Source organism: Mus caroli, chromosome X (assembly GCF_900094665.2).
Source record: "Mus caroli chromosome X, CAROLI_EIJ_v1.1, whole genome shotgun sequence".
In the NCBI taxonomy this organism is placed as follows: Eukaryota; Metazoa; Chordata; class Mammalia; order Rodentia; family Muridae; genus Mus; species Mus caroli.
In genome coordinates, this window is record NC_034589.1 from 71,937,459 (window position 1) to 71,945,483 (window position 8,025).

Sequence of the window (8,025 nt, forward strand, 5' to 3'; positions counted from 1 at the left end):
AGGAGAGGAGGGAAGGGAAAAAGGGAAGGGAAGGGAAGAGGAGGGGAGGGGAGGGGAAAGGAGGGGAGTTGGGAGGCTGGAGGGGGTGAGGGGAGGTGGAAGGGGGAAGGGAGGCGGAAGGGGGGAGAAGGGGGAAGGGAGGGGGAAGGAAGAGGAAAGGAAAATAAAAGTGTGAATCAATTGTTTTAAAGATGGTATAATAAAGTCTGCAGGAGACTCATATTTTGTCTGACGTGCGCTCCATAGGAAGTTTGAGTTAATATCCTGACATGACAAATTAGAATGGCCTAAATACGCTAAAATGTGTGTGATTTTGAGTATTTTGGTTATTTTATTGTTCCCCTTGGACAGAGGATGAGCTACAGGTTTTCCTGGTTACCAGCTGAAGGATATGCTGATTTGGGGAAAAGGTTTTGTCTTTGTGTTTTTTGAAAAGGTGATTAAGTTATTTACACCTTCCAGAATTAATAAGGATCAGATTTGATAGAGGGAGACCCCCCTGAGAACTAGATTCCAGAGAATCAAACAAAAAGGTTATCTTGATGATACTAAAATTTCATTGTGAGATTTATATATTACAGAATATAAAGCCTTGGTGAATTTCATCATCAGATATGCTAAACTGACCTGCCTAAACTCCTGAAGTCTTAGTTTTTCTTCTGGATCCAGTCAGGACACAGACATCATAGACTAATATAATCATTAGTGTGGCCATATTAAGGCCAATTAACTTACCCATTTCCCTACCCTTCCCCCTCCCTTCAAAAATATCTCAACACCCATAGCTTGAAGAAGTTATGAAGAGTAATCGTCCTGGTTCCCTAAGTTTTGGGGCTGGGGGTGGATATTATAGTTTGTCTTTGATACTAAAAATTTTGAAGTATGGGACTTAGACCAAGTCCTTCTATTGCTGTTATTATAGACAGGTCTGAGATGTTTAAGCCTGTGAGTTAAGGGCCAAATAGGAAATTCATGGCTCTGAGTTGTCAGGGTGTTTTCAGTTATTTTAATTAGAAATGGCTGAGAGTATTTAACAGAGAACAGCCTAAATTACTTGACATAGATAGTTGGTTTTCAAAAACATCAAAAGTCCACAGATTGTTGTGAGGAGCAGGTGTGGCAGCAGTCCCAAGAAGGCGCCAGGGACTGCAGCTAAGTCTTATGACTTGCACCTGACTTCCTCACCTGAATATAAGCCACAACCATCGTGAGAGCTGCGCAGGTGTACCAGGATACTAGCGAATCCATTTTGGTGGAGATATGCCCCTGCTGCCCTGATTAGCTGAAGCTGCATACCTGGTGAGATGGCGTGGCCTGCTGTGAGTGGATGGGAACTGAGAGTATATAAGTGTGAGAGGCCCAGGGTTTGGGGGGGAGATATAAACAAGAAGAAAGATGAAGACTGAATAAACTGTTGTTAGAAGGACTGGTGGTCATGTCGTTCTTGCTGGTCAAGAGCAGACGCGACAGATTGTGATGTTTAATGGTTATTTATTCACTTATTGTTGAGACTAGTCTGTTCCTGACAGTTTTCCCTGTCATGGATTCAAAGAAGAAACTGAGCATCTTTGAGCTACTCCAGTTGTGGCAAAACAGCCATTAGGTAAGAATTACCTCTCTTCACCTACAGATATAATACTGTTCAAAGAATGGACACAATTACAGGTTGGGACACCTTGATTCTGCCGAAACAGAGTAGGTTAATCCTTAATATTCCTGTTTCTCTAAATCTGTCAGATGACCCTGGCCAGGAGGCTGAAGACCAATGCTCCAACATGTTGAAGTAAGGGACCTGTCCAAGTGATCAGAAGTCTATATACATTGGAGAAGTTTTGGAAGCTGTGTTAGACTTCCTATATATTTTCAGTTATATATTTTCACACACACAATCGGTCATTCTTGGATTTCGGATGGGGTTGAAAAACTACATAGTCTCCTAGTCAACTCAGGCTTTTTACTTTGAGAGGAACAGATTTGAGAGTATGTTTTTCAGATGGCATTAATTCTAAAGCCAAGGCATAGCCAGGTGCAGAACTATAGTCTTTAAGGATATATAACAGATGCTCTATGATAATAACGAAGATGATGGACTGGGTTTAAGGTCCCCTAGTACTTTATAAATTACAAAATAATAATAGTTATGTTCAATTATATCTGAGATAAAATAGTCTTTTATTTGGACAGAAAGGGGGAAATGTTGTGGATAGCCCTAGAGCTAATTATATTTGATGTTAATTCAGTTCTCCTTAGAGTGGTTGTGAACAAGGAATGAGTCAGCACTCAAGTGACTTCCAGTAAACCTGCTTCCCACCTTAGTTTGTAAAATAAAGGAGAGCTGATGATTGGGCAGATAAAAGGGAAGGTGGAGCAGAAGGTAAAGAGGGAGAAGAAGGAAAAAATGGAAGAAGGAGAGGATGCAGAGGAGGAGGAAAAAGGAGAAAAGTGGAGCAGAAGTGAAAGACCCACAACGTGAGGTCTCCCCCATGTTCTGACTCAGGAAAGGCAACACCCCAAATCACTCACAAGAAATGGGCTTGCTGCAAACTGCAAGTAGACTTTTGATTCAAGAGCACTCTTGGGCCCACAGTCATACACCATGCAGTGGTAGAGGACTGTGGCTCCTCCCGTAGCAGTGTAAGGGGCTATTTAAAGGAAGAAACTGAAAGAAAGATGAAATTTCAAGGCCTGTAAGTCATATAAAGTACTCAGAAATTGCTGGTTGTTTGTGAGCCTAGAGGCTGCCTGGGGCTGAGAACAAAGAAAAACAAACCCGGGCATGCCCCATCATTAAAGCATTCATGGGAACAGCTTGACCATAAAGATAAAGAGCAATGTGAGGACATAACAGAGCTATCTGAACTGAGTCAACAACTCACAGAACTCTGACACCCTGACCTGCACGTATTCTTTTGCTGATGTTTAAATAAGCCAATAGTGTGTCGCTATGCTGAATTCCCCTCCCCTAAGCCCTTTACCCTATAGAAACCCCTAGCTTTCGAGCCTCAGGGTTGAATCCACTGTCTCCTGTGTGAGATACGTTTTGGCCCAGAGCTCCATCATTAAACTGCCTCATGTGTTTGCAGCAAAAAGGATTCTTGTGTTTCTTTGGGTGTGCTCTCTCTCCCAAAACTAGAGTGGGGGTCCCCGAAAGGGGGTCTTACATCTTAGGTGCTTGTCCAGGATTTGGGGGCACCTAGAAACCCAGAATACCCCTTGGAGGTACGTTGTGTGAGCCTTGTATGTTGTCTGTTGTCTAAGTGTCTAAGTGTGGCACCACTGAATTTGTGTCTTGGTGTTTCAGTTCTGAGAGTGTGGGTTCGAGTCCCACCTTGTGTCTTGGTTTTCAGTTCTGAGATTGTCGGTTCAAGTCCTGCCTGGTGGGTTCGAGTCCTTCCTGGGTTTCCAGTTCTGGTATTCTGTATTCTGGCAGCTGCCACTGTGGACTGGGAGGACTTAGTGGCTGCAGGAGGGAGATGTCCTAAGGTCCCACAGGCTGCGACCCTGGAAGATGTTCCAAGGGTGACCTTAGAGGAAGTACCCAGGGTGAGGGACAGTCAAGAAGGTCTGACTGTCATCTGGCAGAGTGAAGAAAATAAAGTGCTTTTTCTGCCAGAAAGGGAGTGAACGAGTGTGCTTAGATATACTGGTTTTCTTTTTCTGTTATTGTCTTGTTTCTGTTTGTGGTTTTCATCATGGTACAGACTGTGTCAACCCTTTGTCTCTGACAGTGGACTTGGACTTACGTTAAGACAGAATTTGTCAGTGATAGTTAAGAAAAACAACTTGGCGCTGCTTTCCCATGGACGGGCCTGCTCCCCCGCATGTGCCCCTGGCGGCTCAGACCTGGCAGTGTTGGCAGAGCTGCTCCAGGATGCAGCCAAAGGGCCGGACTGGGGACTTCTGGCTTGGGCAGCAGCGCGCGGCTGGGGCTTGGTGCAGAACAGCACACAGGCCTTCCAGTCATCTACTGTTCACTTCTGGGTTTCACAGGTGCCGCGGTGGCATAGGCCAGCTGTGCGGGCGCACGGTCCCTTCATCCAGCTGTGTGGGCACACGGTCCCGGCAGTCCTGGTGCGATAGACCCCAAGAAGGAGGGGCGAGGCCCGCGGAGGCCCCTGAGCTGGCCCTGCCTGGCTCCCTAGAGTGGCCGTGGTGCCTGCCGCAGCTGGGGAGGGGCCCACTAGATTTGCTGCCTCCGCCACCTTTCCCCCATTCCCCGAGTGTTTGCACCCCGCCCCCCGGGCCCACTAGTTCCTCCTGCTTCCAGGAGCCCATGACCAGAGTGCCTCTTGTTAACAGGAAAAGTGCTTTCATTTTGAGATATCAGTGGCCCAGTGTAGCCAGCTGTTAGAGCTGTGCTCCCTTCCCTGCCCCACATGTTTTCTCTTCTCAGGTGACCCTCAGCCCTGAGCTGCTAACAGTGAGTCTATTCCAAGCTCCAGCAAGAGAGGCATCTGCCCACTTGGAGCTTTTCCTGTCCAAGGCAAGAGCACCTGTGAGTCTAACCGCCAGGCTCTGATGGGGGTCTTGTCTTTGTGGGGCTAGAAAGAGCCCCAAAAATCTGACCAAGGTAATAGGAAGTTACAGAAGTTAGAAGAAGGACAGGGTAAGTTGGTAAGAAAGTTAGTGTAAGTCTATAAGAAAGTGCAGAGGAGGAGAAGCAAAGGAAGGATAGAGGTCTGCAAAGAAGTGAGCTAAGAGCAAAGCTTGAGCAGACTCAGGAGAGATGGATGACAGTGGCAAATAGAGAGGTTACCAGTGAGGAGAGGTAGAAATAGAGGTGAAGGAGATTAGAGAGGTCTGAGATGAGAGAGATACCCTGAATGAGAAATATTTATAGTAGGATCCAGTAAGTAAGAGACAGGCAAGAGGAAGAGTTGAAGAAACATGAAGCTGACAAAGACAGAGACTAGAGTCAGAATCAGAGATGTGCAGTGAGACAGAAGGATAAACCAGAGTAGAGGCGAACTATGTGAGAGGATGAGTGACAGGATATGGACATGATAATTAGATAACATCCAAAGGAAGCAAAGACAAGGAGGAGGAACAAAAGATATATATATATATATATATATATATATATATATATATATATATATATATATAGAGAGAGAGAGAGAGAGAGAGAGAGAGAGAGAGAGAGAGAGAGAGAGAGAGAACAATACATGAGATCTCCATTACAGTTAGGAAACAGGAGCAAAGAGAGGTAAATAACAAAGACTAGAACCTGGGAATGTGGCACATGCTACTAATGCTAGGCACTTGAGAATGATCTGTAAGAAACTGGAAGCCAGGGAATTAAAAAGAGATAAAAGACAAGAAAAAATTTAAATGAAATGCTGGCCACAATAGTCAAGAAAACTAGAGAGCTTAGATAGTACCTGACAACTACAGAAAGCTTTTGGCTAAAGATCATTGTGTTTACTGTAAAGAAAAAGGGCACTGGGTGAGAGACTGCCCCAACAAAAAGAAGAGGAGCCCCCCTCATGACCAAACCCTTCCACCAGTTCATGGATAAAAGTGAAGGGATAGAAAAAGGGGTGCTAACACAGAAGCTGAGTCCTTAGAAGAAGCCCGTGGCCTACCTGTCAAAGCAGCTAGAAAAGAGACTGTGTTTCATATTCCCTCACCAACCAGTGCAAAACAAGTTAGAATGTTCCTGGGCACTGCAGGCTTTTGCAGACTGTGGATTTCAGGTTTTGCTGAATTAATGAAATAAACAGTCTTTCATATGAAAAAAAATAAAGAACAACAGTCCTTGGATGCCATTAAGACTGCCCTAATGTCATCCCCAACTTTGGGACTCCTAGATGTGACTGAGAACAAAGGTATTGTCAAAGAGGTTCTTACTCAGAGATTGGGTCCCTAGAAAAGACCTGTGGCATACTTGTAAGAAATTAGACCTTGTGGTTATAGGATGGCCTGCTTGTCTACATATTGTGGCTGCTATAACGGTAGCAGTCAAGGATGCAGATAAATTGGCTTTGAGACAGAACTTGGTGATCTCAGTGCCACATGCCCTAGAAAGTGTGGTTTAGCCCCCTGATCATGACTGACTAGCGCTCACATGACTCATTATCAGACCCTTTGGTTCAACTCTGATAGTCACTTTTGTCCCCGACAAGCCTGAATTCAGCTACCCTGATCCCAGATCCAGACTTTCAGCAGGTTCTTGCTGAGATACATAGGTGGCATAGAGATCTGCCAGACCTGTTACTAGAGGGTACAGATGTTACCTGGTTCACAGACTGGAACACTATCTAGAAGAAGAGAAAAACAATACTGGAGCAGCTGTGGTAGCTAGATAGGCCCTTAAAAGACTCAACATCTACATGGATAGCAGGTATGCTTTTGCCACAGCCCATGTCTATGGGACCATATATCAACAGAGGAGTCTACTGACACCGGGAAGAAAAATAAAATAAGAACAAAGAAGAAATGCTGGCTCTACTGAGGCCCTCCACGACTCTGCCAAGGTAAACATCATCCACTGTCCTAGTCACCAGAAGAGAGATACCATGTTAGCAAGAGGCAACAACATGACAGCCTGAGAGGCACGAGCGATTACAGCCATGGCCCTGCTGGTGCTCCTTACAATGGAGCCTGTGTTTGCCTACACAACAGAGGACTTATCCCTCATTTCCAAAGATTCCAGTCACCAGTTCAACAAAAATAAGAGACTGTGATACACCTCCAGAGAAAGAAAATCCTGCCACAAAGACAAGCAGAAACTGTGATGAAACAGATGCATCAGTGGAATCACTTAGAGGTAAGCAAGCTCATCCAGACATTTTACAAGCCTAAGTATCATGTACCAGGTTTAAAACACCTTGTGGAACAGGTGGTGCACAAGTGTATGCCCTGCCAAAGAGCCAATGTCTGCCACACTATAGTAGATCCAGGGAAAAGACACAGAGAAGACAGACCTGGTGTCTACTGGGAAATAGACTTTACTGAGAAAAATATGTGTATGATACCTTCTGGGTTTTGTGAACATTCTCAAGATAGATAGAAGCTTTTCCCTGTAAAAATGAGAATGCTCAGATAGTCATCAAGAAGATTACTGAAAAAAAAATTCCAAGTTTCAGAGTGCCAAAAGCAATAGTGTCAGATAATGGCCCTGCCTTTGTTGTCCAGATAAGTGAGGGCATGGCCAAGTATTTAGAGGTCAAATAAAAATTATATTGTGTGTACAGACCTCAGAACTCAGGACAAATAGAAAGAACGAATAGAACTCTAAAAGAAACCTTGACAAATTAACCATGGAGACTGGCACAGACTTGGTGCTCCCTCCACTTGCCCTATTTAGAACTTAAAATACTCCCTCTTGATTCAGTCTTACTGTTTTTGAGATACTTTATGGGACTACCGTGCCCATAACTCTCTAAAATGATGTGTTTAAATCTACATGTTGTTGTAATAATACTCTGTATGTTAAGTTAAAAGGCTTACAGGTGGTGCGGGAAGAAGTCTGGTCACAACTGGCTACAGCGAACGAGCTGGGTACCCCAAAGATATCTCACCAGTTCTAGCCAGGGATCTTATCTACATGTACCTGCATCATGCCCAGACCCTCAAGCATCACTAGAAGGTTCCCTGCATAGTCCTGTTTACTGTCGCTTCTTATTCTGTTTTTGCTCCCATGTTAAAGATAGAGTAAATGCAGTACAGCTTATGGTCCTCCAGCGTCAATACCAACCTATAGTTAAGAGAGAAGAAGAATATGATTTCTATTCTCCGCATAGAGATATAGACTTCTAAAATTCTAAGATTAGAATTATTCAGTAAAAGAAGAGGGGAATGAAAGAAAGATGAAATTTCAATACCTGTAAGTCATAAAAAGTACTCAGAAATTGCTGGTTGTTTGTGAGCCTAGAGGCTGCCTGGGGCTGAGAACAAAGAAAAACAAACCCGGGCATGCCCCATCATTAAAGCATTCATGGGAACAGCTTGACCATAAAGATAAAGAGCAATGTGAGGACATAACAGAACTATCTGAACTGAGTCAACAACTCACAGAACTCT